The sequence below is a fragment of the Aegilops tauschii genome, chromosome 3 (assembly GCF_002575655.3).
Source record: "Aegilops tauschii subsp. strangulata cultivar AL8/78 chromosome 3, Aet v6.0, whole genome shotgun sequence".
NCBI classification, from domain to species: Eukaryota; Viridiplantae; Streptophyta; class Magnoliopsida; order Poales; family Poaceae; genus Aegilops; species Aegilops tauschii.
The window spans coordinates 538,055,372-538,075,540 of record NC_053037.3 but is presented as its reverse complement, the minus strand read 5'-3'; positions in this window follow the sequence as shown (position 1 = coordinate 538,075,540).

The following is a 20,169-nucleotide window of genomic DNA, read 5'->3' as shown; positions in this document are numbered from 1 at the left end:
GGCGGCAATGGCGTCCGGCAACAGCTGCCGACGGGCAGTGGCGGCGGAGCGTGTGGTGGGTGTTTCACGCACACCCAACAGGGACGCCACGTGCACTACACTACGTCGGGGACTGCGCCGCCGCCGTGGTGTTGCCTCCCAGCTGGAGCTGTCCTCTGATGACGGCGGAGTGGCTGAGCGACGACGACGGACCGGTACCATTGGCGATTGTGGGAGAAGCAAACGAGATAAACTACGGGGAGGGAGGGGAAAATGCGACACAGGACTCGCCGGCCGTGAGGGTTTTTATAGCAGGCCGGTAGGCAGATTTTGGGGGATTTCACCGAGTCGGGCGGGAAGCTTGCGCGGGAACCTGCGAGGTTGCACGGGAATGGGCTCACCGATGATTCATTGGCGCCACCGTTTGGCCAAAAGAACGCCCCCGCGCGCTGCGCAAGCTTGCGTTGTAAGCCGTCTGCGGCAGGGGGGTGACAAGACGTGCGAGAGGAGGACGAAAGGCCACGTACACATACGATTAATAAAAAATGTTTGCGATTTAATTACCTACTATACCCCCATCCTGGTTTATAAGTATGATTTAACTAATAAAATACGAATGCATGTCACCAAAGATTATATAGTTGGATTCGTATTTGAACATAGTTTCCAATTATATAATTTTTATAGCATGCATTAACATTTTGTTGGTTAAATTTGAGGGCAAAGTATGGCACAGAATATAAAGGGGACTATAGACTAGACGGAGGTGGTAGCACACGGCCGCTCTCTACGCAACGACGCAACTGTCGGCCTGCTTGTAGGCGACCATTTCTTGCGTGTTCAACTGCTCTATGCGTGTGGTTGCTTGCAGTTCAAGCGGCTGCGGCGCGCTCTTCTCGCGTCCCGCCGCGCGCGCTCTGCTCTCGCATCCCTTCGGGTGCTCTGCCCTCGTCCCTCCACGCGTGCTGCCGGTGTTTGGGGCTGGCGCATGATCACACACGTTCGTGTGCATGCGGTTGCGCCGGGCGCGGCGCGACGATGCAGTTACCCGCTGCAAAAACTGCCATGTGGACGCGTCGGGAATCCACGCCGCCCAGCCCCCTTTTATTCCTGTGGCCATTTACCTCCATCTCTCATCTCACACGACACAATAAGCACACCCACGAGGACACATAGAGAGAGGACATCCAGCGGTTCCAATGGCGCTCCCCGTGGCTCCAATGGCGCTCCCAGCGGCCGACGACGACAACGGCGGTCAGTTCACCACGCAACATGTCGTGGACACCCACGTGAGGGGGAAGGCTCTCTCGGTGGTGTACACGAATGATCCGGTCTTAGTGGAGAGCTCCATCCAAACTATGGAGCAGTTCCTTGCCGAGGACAAGTACCAAGTGGTCGACTTCGACCTCGAGTACACCATGGGTCGTGCCGGGCATGATCAGAAGGGTGTCGTCACCCAGTTGTGCGTGCGACATGACGTCCTCGTCTACCACTACCACCTAGCCACAACGCCTTGCGAGCATTTCTCCAGGTTTATCAACAGCTCCGACTATGGTTTCACTGCGGTGGACACCACCAACGATCTAAAAGCGCACAAGGTTTCGGGCTTGAAATGCCCGAATCTTGTCAACATCCAGCGCCACTACAAGGTCTGGGGCAGCGACAAAAACAAACTGAACTCCCTAGTTGACCTCGCCTCGGCCATCATTGACCCCTACTACATGAAGATGAAGAATGAGAGCAATAAGGACAAGAACGCCTGGCACAGTGTGTGGCATGAGAGACTGGATGAACAACATGTCAAGTACGCGGCCATGGACGCGTACACAAGCTACAAGATGTACAGGCGGATCGTTGACATGAGGAACTGTCTTCTTCCTGACCCAGATGAGGGATCGAGCCACATAGCAGTGGCGGGAGTGTCACGAGAAGTAGAAGACTAGACGATCATTTCCCCTACTTTAGAATGCATGCAATTGTTTATTGAGGTGTGTGCGAATGATCTGTATAGTCACTTATGTAATTGAATGTTTATTTCAGTTATATATATACATGTTATTTTACTGTAGACATAGCAAATCACACGGCTTATTAGCAGCAATCGTCTGTGTTATTATTGGTCTTCACACACATTTCTCATTACGGACCTGTTTGCCGCGTATCACACACATCTTGTTCAGTTGAACCGTCTTCATTGTGTTGCCTAATCACACACAGTTCATCCTAGTGAACCGTATGTTGTATATCGCACACGCCTTCATCTGGCTGCCCGTTTCTTTTGTTCCTCCTCATCCCAAACAGTTAACTGAGCTGAACCATATGCCCTGCATCGCACACGCAACTAAAATCTGAACCGTGTTTGATGCATCCATCATCGCAAACATTTTGCACCTTTTTGACGGTTTTTTACACCATCGTTTGCGATTATGGCATCACACACAGTTTCGTCGAAGGGTCTCTGATCGTAGTGTCGTGTTTGGACCATCCTGCAATAGTGAATGATGATATTTGATGAAGTGATTGAGATGGAGAAAAGCTAGTATGAACTCGACCTATTTTGTTTTTGTAAATATGATTAGCTCATCGTTCTTGATTCAGCCCATTATGATTGAAACATGTCTGCAGTGACAATTAGAGATTATAGTTACTCATGCCATGGTTAATTAGCTAGGAGTGTATAATGGTTTGTCTTGTGTGCCAACATGCATTTTAAAATGGTTGTGATGTAGTATGATAGGATGGTATCCTCTTCTGAATGATTCAAGTTGCTTGGCTTGGCACATGTTCACGCATGTAGTTGAATCAAAAACAACATATCCTCCACGATATTTATGTTCATGGTGATTTATATCCTACTCATGCTTGCATTCAATGTTGATTAATCTCAACGCATGTTTATGACCATTGTCGCTCTCTAGTTGGTCACTCCTCAATCTATTTGCTAGCCTTCACTTGTACTAAGAGGGAATACTGTTTGTCCATCCACTTCCTTAAACCCAAAGTTGTTCCATATGAGTCCACCATACCTACCTATATGCGGTATTTACCTGCCGTTCTAAGTAAATTTGCATGTGCCAAAATCTAAACCTTCAAATAATAATCTGTTTTGTATGCCCGAATCGCTCATGTAGCGACTGGGGCTGTCAGTATCTTCCATGCTAGGTGGGTTATTCTCATGATGAGTTTTTATTCACTTGTCATTCACGAGAGTGGCTGGTAATCGGGATGCCCAGTTCCATGCACAAAATCAAATCAAAATATAATAATGAAACAAAACTCTCCCAGGACTGTTGTTGGTACGGACGGTACCCGTGTATTCGGCTAGCCATGGAGTGTGATTGTTGGTCGAGGGGGAGTAAAAACTTTACCATTCTATTTGGGAACCGTCTATAATGTATCTAGCATGGAAGATAGTGAGATCCCTTGGTTGTTATGTTGACAATGAAAGCATACCGCTCAAAATTAGATTCATCTCTGTTTTAAAAGCTTCGAGCTCTGGCACCTCCATAAATCCCTGCTTCCCTCTGCGAAGGGCCTATCTATTTACTTTTATTGTTGAGTCATCATCCTCTTATAAAAAGCACCAGCTGCAGAGCACCACTGTCATTTTATGTGTTGTTATTAATCGATGTTGAGTATGAGTGTGACGGTATCTCTTTTGCCATGAATTATAATGTCTAGTCAGTCCTTGATCTTCAGGGGTGCTCTGCATTTATGTTTTGCGGTCTCAGAAAGGGCTAGCGAGATACCATTTTTTCATATTATATCATGATTGTTTTGAGAAAGTGTTGTCATCCGAGATTTATTATTATTGCTCGCTAGTTTGTTATGTCATTGATATGAGTAAATGTGAGACCTAAGTGCTATTGTGAATATGGTTGGTTCATAATCTTTCCTGAAAGCCTGAACATCAGTTAGACATATTAGCAACAACAAGACCAAATAGAGTTTGTAAAAGTTTTTCTTTATCACTTTCAGTTTATCAACTGAATTGCTTGAGGACAAGCAATGGGTTAAGCTTGGGGGAGTTGATACGTCTCCATCGTATCTACTTTTACAAACTCTTTTGCCCTTGTTTTGGACTCTAATTTGCATTATTTGAATGGTACTAACCCGAACTGACGCTGTTTTCAGCAGAATTGCCATGGTGTTATTTTTGTGCAGAAATCAAAGTTCTCGGATTGACTTTAAAATTTACGGAGAATTTTTGTGGAATAAATAAAAATATTGGAGCAAGAAGTTATTAGAGGGGGGCCACTGATACGTCTTCAACGTATCTACAATTTTTGATTGTTCCATGCTAATATATTATCTGTTTTGGATGTGTTATATGCATTATTATGCTATTTTATATTGTTTTTGGGACTAACTTATTAACCTAGAGCCCAGTGCCAGTTTCAGTTTTTTCCTTGTTTTTGAGTTTCGCAGAAAAGGAATATCAAACGGAGTCTAGATGGAATAAAACTTTACGATGATTTTTCTTGGACCAGAAGACACCAGAGGACTTGATTCCAAGCCAGAAGACCCATGAGGCGGCGCCAAGGGTGGAGGGTGCGCCCTAGGGGGCGCACCCCCTGCCTTGTGGCCCCTTCGGGAGTCCCCTGACCTACCTCTTCGTCCTATATATTCATGTATATTCCAAAACCCTCAGAGCGAGCCACAAAAATACCTTTTCCGCCGCCGCAACCTTCTGTTCCTGTGAGATCCCATCTTGGGGACTTTTTCGGCATCCTGCCGGAGGGGGATTCCATCACACAGGGCATCTACATCAACCCTATTGCCCTTTCGATGAAGCGTGAGTAGTTTACCTCAAACCTACGGTCCATAGCTAGTAGCTAGATGGCTTCTTCTCTCTCTCTTTGATTCTCAATACCATGTTCTCCTCAATGTTCTTGGAGATCTATCCGATGTAATCTTCTTTCGCGGTGTGTTTGTCGAGATTCGATGAATTGTAGATTTATGATCAGCTTATCTATGAATATTATTTGAATCTTCTCTGAATTCTTATATGCATGATTTGATATCTTTGTATTTCTCTTTGAATTATCGGTTTGGTTTGGCCAACTAGATTGGTTTTTCTTGCAATGGGAGAGGTGCTTAGCTTTGGGTTCAATCTTGCGTGATTTCACCCAGTGACAAAGTAGGGGTAGCGAGACACGTATTGAATTGTTGCCATCGAGCATAAAAAGATGGGGTTTTCGTCATATTGCTTGAGTTAATTCCTCTACATCATGTCATCTTACTTAAGGCGTTACTCCGTTCTTTATGAACTTAATACTCAAGATGCATGTTGGATAGCGGTCGATGTGTGGAGTAATAGTAGTAGATGCAGGTAGGAGTCGGTCTAATTGACACGAACGCGATGCCTATATGCATAATCATTGCCTTGGATATCATCATAACTTTGCGCTTTTCTATCAATTGCTCAATAGTAATTTGTTCACCCACCGTATTATTTGCCTTCAAGAGAGAAGCCTCTAGTGAAACCTATGGCCCCTGGGTCTATTTTCCATCGTATTTGTTTCCGATCTACTATTTTGCAATCTTTTATTTTCAGATCTATAAACCAAAAAAACAAAAATATTTAGTTATCTTTTATTTAGTTTTATCTATCTCTATTAGGTCTCACCTTTGCAAGTGATCGTGAAGGGATTGACAACCCCTTTATCGCATTGGGTGCAAGTGTTAGATTGTTTGTGTAGCTGCATCTATCGGGGACTTGCGTGTTTCTCGTACTGGATTGATACCTTGGTTCTTAACTGAGGAAAATACTTATCTCTATTGTGCTGCATCACCCTTTCCTCTTCAAGGGAAAAACCAACGCAAGCTCAAGAAGTAGCATCCACCCAGAGGCCACAAGCCCTGGGGGCACGCCCTGCAGGCTTGTGGGCCCCCTAGACCGCCTTCGACCCAAATTCCAACGCTATATATTCCTATTCGAGGAGAAAAAAATCGGAGAGAAGGATTCACCGTGTTTTATGATACGGAGCCGCCGCCGCCGCCTCCTGTTCTTCCTCGGGAGGGCTGATCTGGAGTCTGTTTTGGGCTCCGGAGAGGGGAATCCATCGACATCATCATCATCAACCTTCCTCCATCGCCAATTCCATGATGCTCATCACCCGGAGTGAGTAATTCCTTCGTAGGCTTGCTGGACGGTGATGGGTTGGATGAGATTTATCATGTAATCGAGTTAGTTTTGTTAGGGTTTGATGCCTAGTATCCACTATGTTCTAAGATTGATGTTATGACTCTGCTATGCTTAATGCTTGTCATTAGGGCCCGAGTGCCATGAACTCAAATCTGAACCCTTTATGTTTTCACAAATATATGTGTGTTGTTGATCCGATCTTGCAAGTTGTAGACACCTATTACGAGTTATGATCCGCATACCCCAAGGTGACAATAATTGGGATTCTTTCTGGTGATTACCATAGTTTCAGGAGTTCATGTATTCATTGTGTGCTAATGCTTTGTTCCGGTTCTCTATTAAAAGGAGGCCTTAATATCCCATAGTTTCCATTAGGACCACGCTGCCACGGGAGGGTAGGACAAAAGATGTCATGCAAGTTCTTTTCCATAAGCACGTACGACTATATACGGAATACATGCCTACATTATATTGATGAATTGGAGCTAGTTCTGTGTCGCCCTAGATTATAACTATTGCATGATGAATGCCATCCGACATAATTATCCATCGCTGATCCAAAGCCTACGAACTTTTCATATATTGATCTTTGTTGAGTTACTTTCGTTGCTACTGCTGCCACAATCACTACACAACTGCTACTGTTACTTTTGCCACTGTTAGCGTTAGTATCATACTACTTTGATACTAAATATTTTGCTGCAGATATTAAGTCTTTCAGGTGTGGTTTAATTGACAACTCAACTGCTAATACTCGCGAATATTCTTTGGCTCCCCTTGTGTCGAATCAATAAATTTGGGTTGAATACTCTACCCTCGAAAATTGTTGTGATCCCCTATACTTGTGCGTTATCAGTAATTCTTTCTTATGAGGTTGTCTATTAAACTTGGAAAAATAAATTCATGAGACTCATCACCAAAGCGAACACTGACAATTTCTTTATGACAATCTATAGTCGCATTGACAGTGTTCAAGAAAGGTCTACCAAAGATAATGGGACAAAAGTCATGTTGTAGGGAACCAAGAACTAGAAAATTAGTAGGGTATTTTATTTTTACACACAATACTTCAACATCTCTAACAATCCCAAATGGTGTGATGGTGTCTCTATTAGCAAGTTTAATAGTGACATCTATGTCTTCTATTTCAGCGGGTGCTATATCATTCATAATTTCTTGGTATAAGGTAAAAGGAATAGCACTCACGCTAGCACCTAAATCACATAAACCATGATAACAATGATCTCCTATTTTAACTAAGACAACAGGCATGCCAACAACAGGTCTCTGTTTATCTTTTCATCAGGTTTGGCAATTCTAGCAGCTTCATCACAGAAGTAAATAACATGCCCATCAATATTTTCTACCAGGAGATCTTTAACCGTAGCAACACTAGGTTCTACTTTAATTTGTTCAGCGGGTTTAGGTGCTCTAATATTACTTTTGTGAACCACAGTTGAAACCTTAGCATGTTCCATCCTAACAGGGAAAGGTGGTTTTTCTATATAAGAAGTAGGCACAACTGGATCAACATTGTAAATAATAGTTTCATCTTTAGCTATGTCTGGTTGTTTAATTTCTTCTTTAATAGGGGGATTATATTTAAACCACTTCTCTTTAGGGATATCAACATGAGTAGCAAATGATTCGCAAAAGGAGGCTACTATCTCAGAGTCAACTCCATATTTAGTGCTAAACTTGTGAAAAGCATCAATATTCATAAAAGATTTAACATAATCAAACTCAAGCTTAATACCTGACTCTTTACCTTCGTCGAGTTCCCAATCTCCATAGTTGTGTTTAATTCTTTCTAAAAGATCCCACCTGAATTCAGTAGTCTTCTTCATAAAAGAACCAGTACAAGAAGTATCGAGCATGGATCGGTCATCATGAGAAAGCCGGGCATAAAAATTCTGAATAATAATTACTCTAGAGAACTCATGATTGGGGCATGAATATAACATTGACTGAAGCCTCCCCCAAGCTAGAGCAATACTTTATCCTTCACGAGGCCAAAATTATATATATAATTCCGATCACGATGAACTAGATGCATAGGATACATTTTTTGGTGAAATTCCAATTTCAAACGATTCCAGTTCCAAGATCCAATATCATCGCATAGCCTATACCATGTCAATGTTTTTCCCTTTCAAAGATAAAGGGAAAACCTTCTTCTTAGCTTCATCTCCAGATAAACCTGCAAGCTTAAATAATCAACAAATTTCATCCACATATATCAAGTGCATATCAAGATGTTCAGTTCCATCTTCTGCATAAGGATTAGCTAGCAGTTGTTCTATCATACCCAAAGGGATTTAATAACCAATATTTTCCGTAGGTGCAGTAGGTTGAGGGGAAACTAATTGTGCTTCCGGTCGAGGTGAAGATACCCCGAACAAACCCCTCAAAGGATTGTTTTCCATAGTAACAAGAACAATAAATTTCAGCACGTAGTAATAATTTTTCCTTACCAATTTCCACTTACCAAGAGCGCTTCACTCCCCGACAACAGCGCCAGAAAAGAGCCTTGATGACCCACAAGTATAGGGGATCAATCTTAGTCCTTTCGATAAGTAAGAGTGTCGAACCCAACAAGGAGCAGAAGGAAATGACAAGTGGTTTTCAGCAAGGTAATTTCTGCAAGCACTGAAATAGTCGGTAACAGGTAGTTTGATAGCAAGATAAGTTGTAACGAGCAAGTAACGGTAATGGTAAATAAAGTGAAGCAAGGTAGCCCAATCCTTTTGTGGCAAAGCACAGGCCAAAACGTTCTCCAATAATAAGCAAAGCGTTCTTGAGGGTACACGGGAATTTCACCATATCACTTTCATCATATTGGTTTGATTCGTGTTCGCTACTTTGATAATTTGATATGTGGGTGGATCGGTGCTTACGTGTTGTTCTTACTTGAACAAACCTCCTACTTATTATTAACCCCCTCACAAGCATCCGTGACTACGAGAAAAGTATTAAGATAAAATCTAACCATAGCATTAAACTTTTGGATCCAAATCGGTCCCTTGCGAAGTAGCGCATAAACTAGGGTTTAAGCTTCTGTCACTCTAGCAACACATCATCTAATAACTACTCCACAATGCATTCCCTTAGACCCAAGTATGGTGAAGTGTCATGTAGTCGACGTTCACATGACACCACTAAGGGAATCACAACATACATATCATCAAAATATCGAACACATATCAAGTTGACATGATTACTTGCAACATGACTTCTCCCGTAACCTCAAGAACAAAAGTAACTACTCACAAATGATAATCATGCTCGAGATCGGAGGGGTATTAAATAGCATAATGGATCTGAACTTATAATCTTCCACCAAATAAACCATATAGTAATCAACTACAAGATGTAATAAGCACCACTAGTCACCCACAAGTACCAATCTAAGGTTTCGGTACAAAGATTGAACACAAGAGATGAACAAGGGTTTGAGAGGAGATGGTGTTGTTGAACATGTTGATGGAGATTGCTCTCCCAAAGATGGGAGAGTTGTTGGTGATGAGGATGGCAATGATTTCCCCCTCCGAGAGGGAAGTTCCCCCGGCAGAATCGCTCTGCCGGAGGGCAAAAGTGCTCCTGCCCAAGTTCCGCCTCGAGACGGTGGCGCTTCGTCCCAAAAGTCCCCCTCTTATTTTTTAGGTCAAAATGACCTTTATACCAGAAGATGGGCACCTGAGGTAGGCCGAGGAGGGCACAACCCACCAGGGCACGCCTGGGGGGCCTGGCGCGCCCAGGTGGGTTGTGTCCACCTTGTGGGCCTCCTCCGGTAGTTATCTTCTCTGGTATTTTTATATATTGCAAAATAATTCTCCGTAAATTTTCAGCTCATTTGGAGATGTGCAGAATAGGTAACTCTGACGTAGCTTTTTCACGTCCAGAATTCCAGTTGCCGGTATTCTCCCTCTTTGTGTAAACCTTGCATATTATGAGAGAAAAGGCATTAGAATTACTCCAAAAGGAATTATTATGCATAAAAACAGTAGGAAAACATGATGCAAAATGGGCATATCAGTTAGTACCCCTAGCCCGGGACACCGTCAGTAGCCCCCGACCTGGTCTTCTACGCCGAGGATGACCCCTTTGATGTTAACAACCCCGGATCCGAAGTGCTTGGCTCGACAGACGAGTTCCTCTTTTTTGACAATCCGGAATACCCTTTTCCTTTTTAGAGCCTCCATGGACCACTCCTCGAAGGAATGGCATCTCCCGAACAGATTCTGGCCGAACTCACCTTGCGTCCGAAGACACGAGGTTACTTAGCCTTGAAGGCCTGTCATGTAGGTGTGAACGGTACTTGTGGCCTGACAACTTTACCGAAGCGGCACCACCCATGACTGCGTGGGTGGTTACTGCTCACTCCAATCGCGGTCCGAGGTAGTCCTCATATTGGCACGTCCCATCTAAACGGAGATCGTTCCCGTTTTCTAAGGGATATCATTAAGATTTTGTTTCTCCCTATACGCATAATGGCATCTTTTACTGGTAGTGGCAATTTCAACAGCGTGCTGGAGGGACTCTTGGCCTTTTGTCAGCCTTTATAAGAGCAAAAGGATAGCGACGAGAAAAGTACGCTCTCCTTCCTCCCAGCCTACTGCCTCTCGAGCTCCAGCGCGCAGATCTAATCCCAACCTAGGTTTGCCTCTATAGCACTTCCCCACCTCCCCTCCAGCAATGGCTGACGCCAACCTTAAGGGGCACTGCGGCGGCTCCTCCATCACGGAGGGCACCATTCTAGAGCTGCGTAGTGCGGGGCACATCCCCATTGAAGTTAGCACCCATGCGCTGGACCCGTACCAGCGGGTGCCCACTCCCAAACCCTGGGGAGCGGGTCGTCTTCGTCCCCCACCTCATCAAAGGCTTGGGGTTCATGCTGCACCCTTTCGTGCGCGGGATCATGTTCTACTACGGGCTAGATTTCCACCATCTAGCCCCAAATTCCATCCTCCACCTTGCCTCCATCACGGGTTGCAAAGCCTTCCTCCGCATCGAGCCACACTTCGGATTGTGGCTGAAGATCTTCGGCGTCAAGCCGAAGTCCAGTAGCTCCGAGCTTGCAGAGTGCGAAGGTGCGATGATAAGCAAGAACCAGAAGGTCAGATGGTTCAAAGGTACATTCATAGATACCATCAAGGAGTGGCAACACGAGTGGTTTTACATCACTGAGCCACTCACCGCCGGCCAGGCCGAGGTCCCGGCGTTCTCGGCTGGACCTCCGAAGAAGCTGGTGTCCTAGAAGAAGAAGGGCATGGACTACGGGAAACCCGCGGAGGTGAAGACGCTGCTCCAGAAGATCGAGTTCTGGGCAGACAAGAAGGACCTCGAGCTGGTGGATGTGGTAAACTTCATGCTCCATCCCCGCGTCCTGCCACTCCAAGCTCGGGCAACCCCAATATGGGCGCATAAGCCTGAGGACGTGGTACCGGTCAACCACTTCTTCCGCTCCACCTCGGCCGGGATGTGGATGTTGCTGTTCAAGCTGTATGAGACGTGGTTCCCTGCTGAAGGGAGCGACCGCGGCTTCGAAGCCAGCCATGACGCCCCCGAGGTAATTCTAAGTGCACAATTTTACTTTTCGTGCTTCTCTGAGCCTCATAGATTTCGGCTGACCAGTTGGTCATGTATTCTACAGAAGTGGATCTCCAAGGTGCGACAAATGTTGTGCCCGGCACGGCTACCCAAGGGGGAGATAACTCTCCTGCTCACGGCCCTCTTAACCGAGGAGCCGCACGTGGCGGTCCCTAAGAAGTCGAAACCTCCGAAGGGCAGGGCGGGCCTCCGAACAAGGGAGACCTTGGTCACCCATTCCGAGGAGACCCAAGCCTCTTCCACCCACGAGGAAGACATGGAGGAGGACACATGTGAAGGGGATCCTTCTCTTAAGGGGGAAATGGCGGTGTGTGAGGGCGCCGAAGAAGAAGCACGGCCGAAAGGCCTAAAGAGGCCGCGTAAGGCCTCCACTGATCCCGCCAGCAAGCCAACTCCGCCAGAGAATGATAACTTCTCCGACAAGTCAGACGGGGACCTCCTGGAGATGGAGAGAGAGAAGCCAACGCCCAGAGGTACGTTATCGTAGACTGATTTGGGCTCTGAAACTTGTCCATTGAATGAGACTTACAAAGGTAATTTTGCAACCCGCCAAAGGTACGCCTCAGTGTCGACGCCTCGGGCGAGCTTCCATGGACTGATAGTGGGTCATCCGAGCCCGCCAAGATCCCCCCAGCTCTTGAGGGGCTGGGGGAAGCATCGTCCGGCCTGGTCCCTCCTGTCAACACAAGGGGGCCGAGGTGCTGGTTATCATGGCTGAGGTTGATGCCTCAGCCGCACAAGGTCAAGGGGAGGCAGTCCCCAAGGAGGGGCTGAGCCAGTCATCGGCCCAGCCCACACCACCTTCGGTGCCAGCGGCACAGCCGGAGTCTCTTGTTTCCAGCACTTCGATGGTGGGTTCGAAGACTGTACCGCCTCCGCATCCTGCCCCAGAGCGCGCTGTCGCGGGGTGGACCAAGGAGATGGAGGTAGCCTTAATGGGCTCCTCGTCGTAGAAGAGCACCGTGCCCTGATTGGCATGGCGATGCAGGGCTACCGGTGCGCAGAGGCCGGAATGCATGAGGTCTTCAAGAGCCACGTCAGGAGCTTTTAGGTATGTTTCCTTGTATTAAGAACAACCTTCAGTCTTAGAATTCCTTTTGTCCGAAGAATTTTATACTTATATCGTGGCGTAGCATTTGTAAGATTGTAGCTAGCAAGTAGCCCTCGAGCCCAAAGATAGTTTAAGAAATTGTCTTTGGGGTCGAAGTATATTATTGAAGAACGCTGATCAGTAGCCCCCAAGACCCTGGTTGGTCTTCAAAAAGGGATGGGCCGGGGGATTGAAATCGAAACCGGGGACTAATTTGTTAGGTTTATGCTTGCAGGTATCGACCTTGGCTCTGAGCTCCGCCTCCAGGAGATAGCGGAGATGAACCGGTAGCTCAAGAGGTCCGAAGAGGACCTCGATCTAATGCAGAAGAAGATCGAGCTGTCTCAAGGTAAGCACAAGAGATTGCAAGGTTTGGTCAAATGCGTTTTGAAAATGTGTATAAATGTGTGATGCTGATGCCGAGTTATTTGACATGCCAGCTGCTAGAACAGAGCTTGAGGCGGTCAAGGCCGAGTTGGCAAAAGCTCGGCAGGAGGCCGAGCAGCAGAAGACTGCGGCCGCCCAGGCCAAGAAGGATCTAGCCGCAGAGAAAGTGGCTAGGGGCAAGGATCAGGCGCAGGTCATGGAGGTGGAAGAGGCCCTTAAAGGCGTGTACCAGGAGCATGACACCCTCCAAAACAAGGAGAAGGATGCGGTCGCGGAGCTCGAGAAGCTGTGCCTAGCGCACACCAAGGTCCAGACCCAGGCCCAGGCCAATCGTGAAGTGCTCCAGCAAGTGAGGCAGATTGTTGCTTGTAACACCCCAATTTTTTGGCCCTTTCTTTTTCTTTTTAATTTTTTTGGTTTTTGCTCTGATTTCTTTTTGGAGTAGTTCTGCTGCTGAACTGAACAGCAAGCTAAAGAATTGTTCACTTGTTTCATTTTTTTCCAACACCCAAACTGGTAAAAGCGCAATGCATGTCTTAGAACATCATATCACTAATCGCCCCCTGCCCCCACAAAAACAATTCACCAGCTCTTAAAAAAATGCCACAGCTGCAATTTAAAGGCATCTAAGCGGTCCATGATAGGCCTTTAAATCCCCCTTTTTCGGGGGTAAGCCAAAACATAGGGCCGACCCCGCGAGTGGTAAAATGTTTTCCAACCCAACGGTGTCTTGCGGGAATGAAGTTTTACACCCAACCGCTCACCGCCTTCCTGTCGAGAACGGAGTCTGAAGCCTCCCCTGCTGCCCCCCGCACCAATTCACCGCTTAACCCAACTCCGATGAGTCGATGACCATGAAAAAGGCGGCACCCGCAGAGGCGGCCATGGTCAAGCGGCACCGTCTAGGGAGCGCGCTTCTGCTTTTCTCCCATCATAGACATTCTTGTGGCCTCTTCGCCATTGACCAGCCTCCTGTTTTGCCCAACATAGCGATTAGCAAACAAGAGGTGGCCGTGCCGTCCACACTAAGGACGGGATGACAACGTCATTGCTAATGAAGAAGAAATTTGGCGGTGAGAGGGAAGCACCCTTCAGTGACCCCTACACTGCATCCTCCCGCTCTGGGTCGGCCTCCTCCTCCAATCTCCCTTACTCTGATACCGGCACATGTGCCCACCAAATGTTGAGGCCTAAATTTGTGCACCTAGACATAGCATGGAACATGATTCAACAGTAGTGCACGAGTTCGTATCAAGTTTTAATGATTCAACGTGGGATGATCATCTTGGCGTTGATGGCATCTACTTCGGTATGGAGGCGCCATCGATGCAACAAGAGGAGGAAGATGATGTTGAGATGGAGACCCCAACCACAGACAAGAGGAAGAAGATCGGAAGATCTAGCAATGACGAGGTGGAGCGGGATGTAGTATTGAGATATGCATGGTTAGATGTATCTCTTGACACGACATTGGACATTGATCAAATTAAAGGCATGTTCTGAGCATGTATTGAGGAGTACTATCGCCACTGATGAAGGTGGGTCCAACCAAACTAGATGTCCATTCTCGCGCTATCAATCTTCAAGATCAGTGCAACCCGTGGTCGGGTTTATGTTGACCAAATGAACAAAATTCCACCGAGTGGTGTGCCACTGAATGATCATGACTCCTACATCCAAGACCTTTCCAAGCAAAATAACAAGAAGAATGGTGAGAAGCCCTTCCGTTTTCATTATTGGTTGGAAATTCTCCAAACAAATGGGAAGTGGACGAGAAGGAGCTAGAAGACAATACCACATAGGGGAAGTGTGACCACCTTCTCTACCGGTGATGAAGATGAAGATGTGAGTAGAGGGAGGAAATCCCACTCCAACATATAGTCCAAGATGAGCACGCATTTGGGAAGGAGGAGATGAAGAATAGTGGAGTAGCAAGTGGCACATACAAGAAGGAGATTAGAGAAATGATAGAGACAAATAATAAGTTTGAGGATGTAAGGAAGATAAAGAAAATGGCAAGGTGGATGAACTTCATGTGACTGGATGAGGAGAGATTGAAGGTGAGCAGTTGCTGAGGAGAGGAAGGCGAAGACCGAGAAGAAGCATACCCTCGAGGAGGACATGGTTAGAATTGCCGCAGTGGTGGATAGAAATAAGAGGAAGGAGAGCGAGACCAAGATCTCATGTTCGTGGATGACAATGGATTGGGCAACATTGCAAAAGAATATTGGTATCATGCTCATTGAGAAATCCTGGGAGCACCCAAACAGTCTTTCTCATGTACTGGGAAGTGCAAATCGCGATGGGAGTGCTTGATCTATGCTCAATCATGCATTTCGTTGCTTCTTAATGAACCATGCTTTATAGATTGTGTTGATTTTTCGATATGATTCGTGATATGTGCATGTTCAATTCGCGGTTCATGAATTGACAATTTGAAACGTTGTTCGAATATGTGCATTTGTAACATCAAGGTATTATTTAATATGTTGTTCAAAATAAGACTTACACATGCAATATGATAAGAAAATAACAAAGGAATTTCATTAGGCAGTACAATTTCGTGGAATGACTAGAATGTAGCTCAAAGCCCCCCATATTTTTAGGAAGTTAACTTTGGGATTCGATTTAGAAATTGCCCTGATTAACAAAACCAAGAAAATAAAAAACTAATAAAAGGTTAGAGTCATGTCTATTTCATCAAGGTGGTCTTTTGTGAGCATAACTTAATCAATGTCAATTCTTGTTTTCCACTTGCCAACTCTCTTAGGCGCTAGATGGATGATGCGTTGATCCAGTTCGGCCTGAGGTTGTATTTCAGAGGTGTTTGAATTTAGTTGTGGCACGGCCTTGGTGCTTTGTGTTCCGCCTCTTGGCCGTTTGTGGCTAGGTTGGGCAAGTCGAATTGTGTATCTATTGTAGACAGTCGTGGTGGTTGTGGTTGCTGCTAACCCTTTAGATTAGCATTGTAGATCGAAAGACGCTGTATCGACCATCTTCACTCTTGTTTTATGAATCTGATAAACCTCTCCATGGCATGTATTCTTGAAAAACTTTACCAGTGTTGAAACTCGCGCTGTTTTTTTTTAACAGGCGAAAGGCGCCATGTATTCAGATCACTCACGGTTTACATCATGGATTACAAATCCGTGAAGGTCTAGATCTGTAACACGATGTTTTAGGGGACAATCTCGGCCAAGATAATCACAATTGTGACAACTAAAGGCATTAGAAACTGTCGTATTCTGATGAATTGCTTTTTGGGCCAGTAAGTGTGCTACTCCGTTGTAAGTTCTTGAAGTATCGAACACCTGAACTTGCATATCTCTAGTTGCTGAACAGAAGTCAGCAACCATAGCTCTAATCTGCCAGTGTACTAGTTCATCTGTTGGTTCTCGAGAAGCTAGAGCCTTTGCCAGGGTAAGGTTGTCAGTAAGAAAGATTGCACCCTTGAGTTGTAGATGTTGAACTAAAATTGCAGCCAGCTTCGTTGCCTGGGCTTCACATTGCAGGGGAGTTGTTGCTCTGCCTGACGATGCTGAAGTTTTGACTTCCATCCTATTGTGTTTGCGTGACCCTTTAGAGCATCTTCATCGGACGCGCGGTAGCGTGGCGCGCTAAAAACTTTTACAGCACCGAAATAGCGTTTTCGCACGTGGGGGTGGGGGTTGCTTTTTCAGGTGCTGCGAATTTTAGTGCCCCTCTGTAGCACAGCAGGCGCTGCAAAATCCAGCGCGCGCGACCAGCCGGCGCTTGGCAAATATGAAACAACACGTGCCAATTTGACAATATGATGATCTCAAACATAAACAAATATGCAAAATAATGAGTTGGAGCAACATAGCATAGTTCAAATGCATGGCATAGTTCAAAATCACCTAACCACAACCAAGTTCATGACAAATAAAGTTCACACAAACAAATGAAACATCAATAATCATGCCACGTCTTCTTCCTCCTCTTTCGAAGACGATTCTTCCTCCTCTTCTCCATTTTGAAGCGCCTCGTCGTCATTGGAAACTCGGACGGTGTTGGCACTATATCCAAAGGCATCATGTGAAGGCATGTGAGGCACACCGGGAGCCATGCGTCCACCCATGTCACCCGGAGGTGCTCCCATGCCTCCCATGAGAGACCCAAAACTCATGCCTCCCATGCCTCCCATGGTAGCTCCAAAGCCACCCATGCCTCCCATGCCGCACATGGCTCCCATGCTTGTTCCCAAGCCTCCCATGGTAACTCCCATGCCTCCCAAGCCTCCATGGTAGCTCCCAAGCCTACCATGGCCGTCAATATTTTTTGGACCAAGTCTTCATCACGGGAAAGATTGATGAACTCCTTTTGCCTATCATCGAGGTTAGATGTGTCCATGAAGAACAAGTACTTCTCTCATTCCAACAATCTAGCTTGCTCCTCCATGGCCAATTTTTTCTCCTCCAATGCCACCTTCCTCTCCTCGGCCGCCACCCTCCTCTCATCCGCCGCCAACCTCCTCTCCTCCGCCGCTGACTCTTGGCTCCTTGCCATCCTCCTATCCGTGTTTGCTTCCTTTCTTGCCTTCACAATAGCGTCCGTAGCATTCTTTATTTCATCATCTACTCCCTTCATCTTCTTCTTCTTTTCTCTTGCTTGTTTATCTCCATTTGGTCTTTTAGGCTTGGAGTAGGCAACTGAGTTTGGTGTAGGGCTCTTCTTGCCGCCATCATGCCTCCTCCTCCCCATCATCATCCAAATCAATAGTTCCCTTACGTTTCTTGCTCTCCTCTAGGACATCACGGGGCTTCCATTTCTCTTCATCCTTCAACACTTCGTAGCAATGGGGCAAGACAAATGCTCTCCCTTTCTTGGTCTTCTTCTCTTCTCCGTGAAACAAGTTTTGTGCAATATTGAACTACAAACAAAAGGACAAGTTACTACTTGAAACACAAAAGATGGAGCATGAATATGGAACATAAAGAAATGGCACTTACCCTATCTCTATCATTAGTGCCACTTGGGTTCATTGCCGCCGCCGACCTTTGACAATCTTTGTTGATCATCGACCACCGAGAGCCAAGAGATCTACTGGTGCGCTTAATTCCACTCTTGTTGTGTGCATCAAAGAACTCCTTCATCTGAAACCAATATGTATCTCTAGGTTGGTCCCCTTCAACGGTGGCATCCATAGACACGGTCAACCATGTATTACATAGCAAGACGTCTTCCTCATTGGTGTAGTTGCACGCCCTTCCTTTCGGTGCATCGACGATACCCTCACCATCCTCGTCCACTTCATACTCATGATCATCTGCATGCACTTCATTGGTTTGAGACCAATGACAATTGTTGGAGCCAACACCCATAGTTGACATGTATGTGTCATCATTGAAACTACAAAGTATGATAAAGAAAACTAATCAACATATCCATATGTATACATTTATCTAAACAACAACAAAGAAAAGGGGAACAAATCATACCTTGTGGGCATTTCATCAAACACCTTGTGCACATCGGCCGCCGGCGCAACAACTTGCGAGCTATCCGACGCTTCGGGCGGCGGAGGCGCGTCCGGACGCGCTGCAGGTTTCTTCTTCGGGCGCCTAGAAGCGCCGTCCACTTTCTTCTTCTTTTCGGACACCGTCGCCGCCGCCGCATTCGGTTGCTTGGAGACGGAGCCTCATGGCTTCACGGTGGGCGGCGGCGCCATTTCACCACCCTGCGAGGTCGTTCGGGGCACCATGAAAACTCCGTGCACGAGACCAGTGCTTGGAGGAGGAGGGGCGCCTGTGGCGAAGCCGAAGGTCAACCCCACGCTAGGGTTTGCGGCGGTGGCGGCCACGGAGGGGTCGCGGGTGTAGGGAGGAGTTGGGGGTATGTCGGCGCGGCCTTCCATCGGTGCAATTTCGCCGGCGGCGGCGCGGGGCAGGGCGAAGGCGGGGCGGCCGGATAGGCGGGCAGCAGTTGGTCGCTCGCGCGTAAATGCTCGTTGTCCAGCGCGCGGGAGCTGGGGCACCAGATACACAGCGCACGATGCTGTCTCGCTCAGCGCGCTGAACCAACTTTACCGCGCGCATGATTTTAGCACGGCTGCTGGAGCCCCAGTTTCGGTCCCGCGCGCTATAAAATCATTTTTCCAGCGCGCGGCTAATCTGACGCGTCTGTTGGAGATGCTCTTACGTGTGCACATTGAACTCTGCCTTTACCTGCTCAATCAGAGCCATTGTTGTGTACTCAAAGTCTCAAACACATGATTTGGTAGTACTACAGTACTGCATGCACCGGATGAGCATCTACCACCATGCATGCGTTGGGTCCAGACAGAAGAAAGGCTTGGGCCATCCGGAAGGGAAGGCGACCGCCATTAATCCGCAATTAATCCCTCCCCGGCCGGCTGTTGTTCCACCATACCATACCTGACGCCACCACCACCATTGGCCCGGCCGTAGTTGGCGTGATGTCGATCCCCCTCCTAATACGCAAGCGACCAAGCAAGCAGGGCGATCTACGTTCCAAGCTGCCAGGTGAGCCGTGCGTCCCCATCATCGGCAATTCAGCAGCACGATCTAGGGTCCTCTTCACAGTTTACGTTTACAGTTTACTACGTCCGGTGCGGCGGCGCACGCAGGGGAGCTCGACAGGTGGCCATGCGTGTCCGTGCCGGATCGGGAGTATGGGTTGGGGCAGCAGGGAGCCGGGGCTGCTGCTGCATTCAGGGAGGGGAGGAGAGGGGCCACTCGCTCTCTCCTCCTGTACCGATCGGTGGACGGTCCCTTCCCAGCGGCGGTTTGCGTGCGCTCGCTCGTTCGCTGGTACGTAGTACGTCTCTGCCGTCGTACGTACGTGGACCAGATACGCATGTGTCTGCGTGTCTGTCCGTGTATGAGTGTATGTGGATTGCAGCTTACGCAGATTCCGCGGCGCTGCCAGTGCCAGTGATGCCGGCCGGCCCCTGATGACAGTGATCATGATGATG